The following is a 10240-nucleotide window of genomic DNA, read 5'->3' as shown; positions in this document are numbered from 1 at the left end:
AATTCTTTATCCATATTTTATTTGGGTTTTTTTGTCTTTTTATTGAATTGTAGGTGTTCTTTGATATTAAGACGGATATGTGATTTATAAATATTTTCTCTCATTCTGTGTGTTGTCTTTTCATTCTGTTGATAATGTACTTTGATGCACAAAAGTTTTTAATTTTAGCAATGTTTAATTTAGCTATTTTTCTTTTGTTGCTTTTGGCTTTATATTTAAGAAACCACTGTCAAATCCAAGGCCACGAAGATTTATTTCTATGTTTTCTTCTAAGAGTTTTAGATTTTTAAGCTCTGAAATTTAAGTATTTGATCCATTTTAAGTTAATTTTTGTATACAGTGTGAGGTAAGCGTTCAATTTTATTCTTGTGCATGTGGCTATCCAATTGTCCCAATAACCACTTGTTTAAGAGATTCTTCATTCTCTATTGAATTGATTTGGCACCAATGACAAAAAATAATTGGCTAGAAATGTATGGGTTTATTTCTGGACCTCATTGGTCTATATGTATATCTTTATGCCAGTACTACACTGTCTTGATTACTTTATCTTTGTAGTAGATTTTGAAATTGGGAAATGTAAGTCCTCTAACTTTATTTCACACTTAGCTTTTTTCTCCCCCATGGATTTTTTTTTAAAAAAAACTGTGGTAACAAAGAGTGCAATGCGCACCATCTGAGGGATGGACACACTTGAAACTCGGACTTGGGAGGGAGGGGGGGCAAAGGCAACATACATAACCTAAACATCTGTACCCCCATAATATGCTGAAATTAAAAAAAAAAAGAAAAAAAAACTGTGGTAAGAACACTCAACATGAGATCTGCCTTCTTTATTTTTATTTTTTTTGGAGATAGGGTCTCACTCTGTTGCTGGGCTAGAGTGGCATCATCATCATAGCTCACTGCAACCTCAAATTCCAGAGCTCAGATGATCCTCCTGCCTCAGTCTTCCAAGTATCTGGGACTACAGGTGCATGTCACCACGCCCGGCTAATTTTTCTATTGTTTGTAGAGATGGGGATCTCACTATGTTGCTCAGGCTGATCTTGAACTCCTGGCCTCAAGTAATCTTCCTGTGTCAGCCTACCAAAGTGCTAGGATTACAGGCATGAGCCAACATGCCCAGCCAAGATTTACCTTCTTAACAAACTTTTAAGTGTACAATATAGTATTGTTAATTATAAGCACAATGTTGTACAGTAGATGGCTAGAACATAATCATCTTGCATATCTCAAACTTTATGCCCATTGAATACCAATTCTCCACACACTTAGCCTTTGATTGATGATTTATAACATCAGCTTTTCATTTCTGTTTCTCCAGAGCATCAATTGTTCCTAGGAAAGGCCATCTAATTCTATTTTCCTTAGAATTTCTGTTTCCCTCAAATTCTCAAAGTCCTGATACGTTTCTTCCCACTGTTATATCATCCTACTTCAACACTGGTGAAAGTAACAATTATAGTGTCCACTTTGATCCAGCTTTCTTAGAATCCGGTTTCATACATATTCTATTCTCTACCTTTTGGTATATGTTGGGTAGGTGAGGGAAGGGTGTGTGGAGGACCTGGAAGTATCTAGAATCCACCACCAGTGATGAGGTCTTCATTGCCTGCCAACTAGAGAATATTCAAACACTGATATCTCATCTTAGCATGTTCTTTTTCATAAGACTACTGGTGCCAACTGACACAGACTCTGGGACAGAGATTAGCATGCAAGAAACTTCCTGGGGAGTACTTTTGGGGCCAACATTTTTGTGGAAGCATAGGAAGAAGGATTGGGCAGAAGGAGAAGTTAGGCTGTGATTTAGTCTCCTCGTAGCCTCAGCCAACTCCTTGGGGGCTCAGAAGTTGGGATGGCCCTTCAAAGTTGTCCTGAATTGGGATGAGGAGACCATTATTAACCTCATGTACTGACCAGTCATTTTATGGGGCTGTGTTGATGAGTGGTGCAGCTATCTTCAGCTGAAGGTAATTCCAGGAGAGGGCTTGAGGGCTATCTGCCAGCTACACTTCTAGCAGCTGGAGAATAAACCTTTCTGTCCTGAGAGGGGTCTGGGTACCCATCACAGAGCCCACTGTAACAGTCAACTAACAAATGTAATTTCAACGGTATGTCTGAGACAGTGACAGACTTTTGCATCATTTTTTTCCCCATTGATTGAAAGAGGGAGTTAGAGAGCAGGAAGTTAGAGAGTAGGTGTGTGGGACCACATCCGACAGGATTGTAGAGAAAGGTAAGGGGCTGAGGGAGAGGAAAAAATCCTCTGATTCCATGATTGCATCTGGGTTTTGCTTCTATTCAGCCGTGAAGAAACGGAAGCAGAAGGCTGAATTTTCTTTTTATTATATGTTATTGGTGTGTTTTGTCCTTCAGAAGCTTAGCAGAGATCTCATCTAAGCCTCCAACACTAGTGTAACTTTGCATGGTTTGAGAAGATTTTTAAATCTAAATAAAAAACCTTTATTTTCAAAGCGTTCTTATTTGAGGTGCCATTTTGCTGAAGTTCACTAATAGTGTCAGTGGCATTTATTTATTACTGCGGTATGTTGGGTTCTCCAGGATGCACACTCTGAGATACTGTTCCTTATTTAGGACGTGCATTAGGGAGTTCCCATGGGGTCAGACCTTGGAAGAGAGGTGGCAGAAGCAGGCTGGCAGGGGGAGGAGTCCAGCCGTGATGTAGACCCATCCTGGCAGCCTCATCTGACTCCGCAGGGAGCTCTGGAGCTGAAAAGACCTGGCAGAGATGTCTTGCATGGACCATAATTTCCAATCCTTTTTATCTGGATCAGATATTGGATGTGGGCGGTCCCTGGAAGGGTAAGATTTTAGGCGAGGGGTTCTCTGTGGCCGAAGCTGAGTCAGTTCCCAAAGGGACTGACAGCAAAGGCTGCACAGTCCATAGCTCGGGCTGTCAGATCTTCCTAGCACTTTCTCAATGTCACATGGCTCCTAAGTGGTAAGGAATCTAGGATTTCTGACTCCTACTTAGGAGAGTTTCCCTCTTTCACATCCTTCCTCTCACTTCATGTGACTGTGCAGCGGGGCCAGCACCAAGCTTGCCAATGTGCTCTCTAGGCCTTGTTCTTGGCAGCAGTGGCTGAGTGATGTGGACTTCATGTGAAAGTAATATTTTTGAAAAACCTCAGGTGGCCTAGGTTTAGCAGAGTAAGTTCCAGGATTGGCTGAGGCAAAGCATTCCTGGCTTGGAGTCATCGCTAATTCACCAAGTTCTCCCAGACAATTTATTACAAATCTGAAGGGACACAGAACTGGCCAGCTTGCTTCCCATTTTTGTTCATTTCCAGGGTGAACGCTGAGTTTGGCGTCTCACTGGCTCTCTTTGCTGCCTGAGTATGTCACTATTGATCTAAAAATAGCCTGAATCCTACTAGGGTCAATGTGGGTTGACTAGGGTTCAACTTCTCTGGAGCTCTGAGGAGGTTCAAGAGGAGGAGGAAGGGAATCACTAAAGAGAAGAATAGATTTTATTTGGGGTTAGCATGGTGGCTTTGTGTGAGCTGTGAAAAACAAGAGTGATTGCTTCGGGAAGGCCAGGTTAACACAGAAGAGGTTACTTGTTAACTTTTAAGAGAGCACGGAGCTATTAAACGGCTGTGTTGGCACCACTGGAGAGAGAGAATGATCGATGGCTGAGGACGCAGCGCAGAGGTAAAGCAAAGAACATGGTCCAGAAATCAAAAGCTCTGGATTCTTGTTCTGATTGTGCTACTTGCTAGAATGTACCTTTGGGTCAAAGTTTTCGTCTCTCTTGCTTTTAGTTTCTGAATCTTTAAAACGGTTCTGATTATGTCTAATTTGCCTTGTTCCTTGGGTCATTACAGGGAACAAATGAAAGCATGGATGTAAATGTGTGACGCCCTGCATAAAAAAGAATGAATTTCTTAGAACCTCTCGCATAAATTCCAGAGCTTTGGGCAATTCTTTGGAGTCTGAGATATATGTGAAATGGATAGTAGAGTTTGGAAGATCATGCATTGTGGAGGTCTCAATTATCATGGGAAGCATGGGTTGGAAGAAGAAAACTAGTTTAGTCTAGTTCTTTTTTTTTTTGAGATTCCAGGCGTCTTGGCTCATCTATTCCTTTGGAAGTCCTCTTGAAATTTATTACAGAATTCACTGGGGCTTTATAGGTGGCTTGAGTCTGGTGCTGTCTCAACTCTTAGACAAAATGAAGTTCCCTCAAAGCAACTGAAAGTTCAGGAAATGAGTCAGGATGACTAAGAGTTGCTAGTGGTGCAACATGACATTGGATCCAACAAAAATATATTCTTGGTGTAGGAATTTGTTAAGGTTTGAGAACAAACTCACGTATCTTGTGAAAACTCAGTCAAGTAATAATGATATTCCAGAATGAAAATTCTCTGCAAATTCCCGATGAAGACCCATGTATGAGAAGACCATAATACTTCATGGAAGAGAACAGAAACAGGACTCATGTGGTTTATTGCAGTAGCCTTCTTCCCCGTCTTACTCTGTCTAGTTTCTCCTGTTTCAATCCATTTTTTACACTGTCAAAAGAGTTACTTTTCTGGCCGGGAGTGGTGGCTCACGCCTGTAATCCTAGCACTCTGGGAGGCTGAGGTGGGTGGATCGCTCAAGGTCAGGAGTTCGAGACCAGCCTGAGCAAGAGCCAGACCCCGTCTCTACTAAAAGTACAAAGAAATTATCTGGACAACTAAAAAGATATATATAGAAAAAATTAGCTGGGCATGGTGGCGCATGCCTGTAGTCCCAGCTACTCGGGAGGCTGAGGCAGGAGGATCGCTTTGAGCCCAGGAGTTTGAGGTTGCTGTGAGCTAGGCTGACGCCACAGCACTCTAGCCAGGGCAACAGAGCAAGACTCTGTCTCAAAAAAAAAAAAAAAAAAGAGTTATGTTTCTAAATCTGCTTGTGTCGCTCTCCCTGCTTAACTCCGCTGCCTTAAGACTAAGGTCCAAACTCCTCAGCCTGACATATACCAGCATCTAGAGCAAGGATCTTGTCTACCATGCCCACATTAATTAGGATGATTTCTAGCACATAGTAAGTACCCAGTAAATACTCATTTATGAATTAATAAAGGACATTCATGATTTGGTCTTAATCCACCCTTCTAGTTACCTTTCCTAATCGTCTCCCCTAGCTCCACCTGTCCACTTGGACAGGTTGCCCACTGTTCCCCAAATTAGTTTGGTTATCTCAATCTATGTTTCTGACATACTTTTCTTGCTGCCTGTAATACCTTCCCTTATCACCTGCGTGTCTGAAAAACATTCTATTGATTTCTTTAATACTCAGCTGAACTGTCACCATTTCAATGATGCCTTTCCTGACCCTCACTGTTTCTCTACATTGTCATTCTACTTTGTTCTACAGTGCTCACACTTTGTATGCTGCAGAGTGATTGTTTCCATGTCTGTCTCCCTCACAAGCTCTTGTGTTTATTCATTTTTGTATCATCTAGTTCCTGGACATAATAGATGCTTAATTAATGTGTGCTGAATAATCAAATGGATATATTTTATGATGAACCAGATAGCTTAATGATTTGTTAACCATGTTCTCTCTGTGGTCCATAACTGAAGAACTAGAAGGAAGAATGAAAGGTCAAATGGTAGATGCCAAAAAATATTCCTTTGGGTTTGAATTTTCAAGATGAGAACAAGTGACATGTTTCACTGTCACAAATCTTATAGGCTTAACTACTTATCACAAACTTAAACTCTGGTGCTAATAAGGTTTCTTCTTCTTCTTCTTCTTTTAAAGGCTGGTCAAGTGAAGCAGTGGGATAAGGTTTGTTCTTCCTACAAAATATCTTCTTTCATTTTGGAGAAAACTCTCTTCTGAGGGTATTGACTATATTGCCACCAAGTTCTGATTCAATATTTTACACATTGCCAAAGTAGACTAGTTGAAAGAAGGTGATAATTCAGTACATTAAAAAAAATTTCTATTAGAAAAACAATTTAAAGTGTTTGTATATTGGGAGGTAGGACTTTGTGTAAAGGACTAGATTATATAAGATAAGGACTCAAAAAATAACATGATTCAATGATTACATTGAATACTGTGTAATGTGTCATTTAGTGATTATATTCAGTACTGTGTCATAATCATGATTTTAACATGATTTATAATAATATTAGGTACCGTGTCAAACACAATCAAAATTGTTTGACACGGTACCTAATACAATAAAATACAATAAAATACTCAATGTCACTATTAAATTGCCTTGAAAATGAATTCTTATTTGTTTGGATCTTTATTAGGGAGGGATACTTATGCTGGATGGTAAAAATAATGGCATAGTGCTAAGTTAGGCAAAGCCCTGGAGAATACTTTTTCTTTCTTTCTTTTTGTATATTGACCTTTTTTTTTATATATGACCTTTATCCACCAGACTGGAAATAATGTCTGTACGAAACCAAATGTTTGTTACTGTAACTTCTGCATCACAAATTAAAATACAAACAGTTTTTTTAAAAAGAGTCAACTCAATCAAAACTCACTACTTTGGAATCCATAGCTTCTTTGAAGCCACAGTAACACTTAAATATGGTTGAGACTTGAATGTGGAAATCTGGTTGGTTGGAAAGCTAATTAAACTTCCAACTTGCTCAAATAGAGTTCCAAAAAGGCAAAATTGTGTTTTTCCCAGCGATACAGTCCACTGAAGTCACCAGCACTGGACAGCTGTTAAGAGTATTTAGAGTCCTGAGATAATGAGGAAACCAGGCATCCCGACAGTCTTCTGTTGACCTTTCTTCCCACAGAATTGCGATGTGTGGAATGACACCACCACCAGCAATCATAGCCTTGAGGAGAGAGTCCAATGCTTCATCTCCATGAACAGCAAGTTGCGAGTGACAAGGGGCAATAACTTTAACTCTTTGGTGCACTTCCTGCCAGTTGAAGCACCTCTGTGACGAAGTACAGGATGGCTGCACCGCGCCCACACGTCCATGATTGATAGACCTGGATTTCTCACCCTCAACTGCAAGCCAGCTCTCTGAGAGCGAGAATCGGCATTTGTCTTGGCCTTTCCGGAGTCCTTCCCAGCCTTACCGCCAGCCATCTCGAATCCAGCTGAAGCTCAAACAAGCAAGGCAGAGAAAGGGCTAACTCAGACACACAGCGAGATCCCACCGCCTACTCCTTTGTTGCATCGCAATTCAAACTGCCCATTTTTCCTTTCATTTCTATTTGCCATGTTCCATGTTTACTGTCTTAAATAGCTCTTTAATTGGCTGGAACCATTTTAAAGATAGCCAGGACACAGCATCGACTAGTTGTTTGTTAGCATTATGAGAGGTGGGGACAAAACAGAATGTTCTGGATCCTCAGCAATATTGTGTTAAGCCCATTTTAAGGGCTGAATACCACACGTTATGCCAAATCACCATGTTGAGGCTATTGTGGGATGTTTGCAGGGGGTTTAAAACTAAGTCATTTACTCTTTTACCATCTCTCTGGCTAGTTATATAGTGAGAGCATAGTTGATTCCTAGTTCTCTCAAAGTAGATTGTCCCAAGCCTACTGTTCCACTCTCAGTTTTCCTGTCCTCGTCAGTGTACTTGTATATAGGTTCTGGATTATCTATGTATTGTGAGTTCTCTGTGCCAAAGGAACCCATCTCTGTTATGAATGCTTGAAGGTTGACCGTATTCTCTGTTCCATCTTTTGTTTCTGTCATCACAATTAGTACACTCTGCTTAATAAAAAAAAGAGGACACTTACCATTTCTGAAATACTTGTTAGGAGCTTCTGCATATATCACCGAATTTAATTCACACAAAAGTCTTAGGAGGTGAGTATTGTAATTTCCATTTTGTAAAAGAGAAAATGGGCTAAGAAAGATCTTTTTATTTGGAAGACCACATTAGCGGTATCTGTTCATTCACCAAATGTTCACTGAGCTCAGTGCAAGACAGTGAGTTTATAATTGCCAAAAAAGAAGTCCTTGCCTTCATGGAGCTTATATTCTAGTGGTATCTCAGTTATAGAGCCTTTGACTTTAAGACTGACGTGTAGTTGAGCAACCCACACTGTAAGATCCTTGAAAGTAGGGCCCATCGGCAGGGACTGTATTAATTCAGTCCCTGAATTGAATGGAATTCTGGCAGTGAAGATTTATTCCTACCTATCTGCCATCTGTTGTTCTCTCCTTACTGGATGTTTGAAAAGGTGGATACCTATGCAGGGGTAGAATAGATAGGTAGCCCCCCTAAGCTGATTTCTTTCAGTGACTTTGCCCAAAATTCATATCAGGTGGTTATGTAGCTGAAATTTCTCTAATTTCTGGCTCCCTCTAATAAACTTCAAATGTATGTGGTTTATGAAACATGTAATCTAGTAAATTGTCATTGATATCTCAGCACAAATTAGTTTATTGGCTAGAGGAGACCAGGTTGAAGCATATTCCAGAAAGCAGAAGTCCAGGTAGGTTGTTCTGACTGGGCTATTTCTTTTTTCTTTTTTTTTTGAGACAGAGTCTCGCTTTGTTGCCCTGGCTAGAGTGAGTGCCATGGCGTCAGCCTAGCTCACAGCAACCTCAAACTCCTGGGCTCAAGCAATCCTTCTGCCTCAGCCTCCCGAGTAGCTGGGACTACAGGCATGCGCCAGCATGCCCGGCTAATTTTTTCTATATATATTTTTAGTTGTCCAGATAATTTCTTTGTACTTTTAGTAGAGACGAGGTCTCGCTCTTGCTCAGGCTGGTCTCGAACTCCTGACCTTGAGCGATCCACCCACCTCAGCCTCCCAGAGTGCTAGGATTACAGGCGTGAGCCACAGCTCCCGGCCTCTTTTTTCTTCTAAGGAAGCCAGGTATAGTCTAAGTAATCAGGGTGAATCACAAAGCCTAGGGCAGTGGGGGTGAGATGTTTGTGAAGGCCTAGACAAAGTGTTATGGAGCTTTGGGTGATGTGTAGGAAGTGTGTGTATGTGTGTGTGTGTGTGTGTGTGTGTGTGTGTGTGTGTGTTTCACAGCTTTGCCTAAAGCACAGTTCATATCCAAGTGTTGTCATTTGTAATTACAAAAAAAAATAGCACGACAGTTAAACTCGGTTTCTTTTTGGATTTTGGATGTTGAAAGACTGTATGATTTATGTAGTGCTTTCATTTCATGGGACGCCATTATAGTTCTTGTGTTAGGTTGAGTCAGCGATGTGTTAGAAGGCCAGAACTACATGTTATGCATTACCTAAGAGCATACTCCTAATCATGTATTGCCTCGAGAGTACCTGCTTCTCCATGGTGCCTGTCTTTCCCTTAAAAAGGAATTTAGGGAAGAAATGGAGCAAATGATGTTTTATGGATGTTGTTGCTTCATCTAAGCTGCTGGAATAACTTTGTGGTCTTAATTGAAAACCTATTACAGAGAAGGGATCCTTAGAGGGGGGAAATGAGAGGGTTCCACACAGCCAGCTAAATGAGAATGTGATTTTTAATGACTGTTAAAACAAGGCTGAAGACAATAAGGATTTTAATATTTTTGAAAAGTAGTCTGCAAATCCAATTCGAGGGGAGAAAAGATTTCTCATTTTCTTATTTTTAGAGCCAGAAGGATTTCCAGCTGCATGTAATTTCAGGAAGTGATGTGACTATTTATTCAATAATGCTTTGCAAATTTCCTGGGAAATGATGGAATAATTCTGATTAAATTAAAATGCCTATTGAAATATATGTCATACTATTTGCCAAGTATTATTTCTTGTCTCTTTAGCCATATTAATTCATTTTAAAATGAAAGTAAACTCTTAGTGAATACTTTATATAGGCATATTTTCTAGGAGTGAAAATATAGTATCAAAATCCAGATCGCAAAAGCCAACCAAATTAAATAAATATTTAGTGAGTGCCTACTATGTGCCATGCATGAAGGTAGTGTATTGGGAAAACTAAAATAAACTTTTTCATGTTTTCTGAACTCATGGAGTTTAACGTCTGGCAAGAGAGACAGATGTTGAAACAATAGGGTACTTGGACACATAAAATTACGGCATTGGTAAGAGGTAATGCAGGAAAGGCATGCGGTGCTGCAGTGGCATCTGGGCATTCATGGAAGGCTTCTCATAGAAGTGGCATTAAAGCTGAGACCCAAAGAATGAACAAGAATGAGCTAGGTAAAGAGTAAGGGCACGAGTCTTCGAGGATGGCAGGCAGCATCTTCAAAAGCCTGTGCTGGAGGGGAGCAGTACAGAGAATGGGGTGGGGTGGGGACGTG

The 10240-nt window shown here is 40.4% G+C and overlaps 1 pseudogene across 1 annotated transcript; it reads right to left on the bottom strand.

The window, feature by feature from the left end:
• Positions 1–6721: 6721 nt before the first annotated feature.
• On the bottom strand, positions 6722–7190 carry LOC105825093 (annotated as a pseudogene). Its single transcript, XR_001138241.1, has one exon. The product of XR_001138241.1 is annotated as a histone H2A.Z pseudogene (transcript).
• Positions 7191–10240: the final 3050 nt, after the last annotated feature.

This window comes from Propithecus coquereli, unplaced genomic scaffold, assembly GCF_000956105.1.
Source record: "Propithecus coquereli isolate 6110/MARCELLA unplaced genomic scaffold, Pcoq_1.0 Scaffold78, whole genome shotgun sequence".
NCBI classification, from domain to species: Eukaryota; Metazoa; Chordata; class Mammalia; order Primates; family Indriidae; genus Propithecus; species Propithecus coquereli.
The sequence above is the reverse complement of the archived record's forward strand: the minus strand, read 5'-3'. Positions and strand labels throughout refer to the sequence as shown.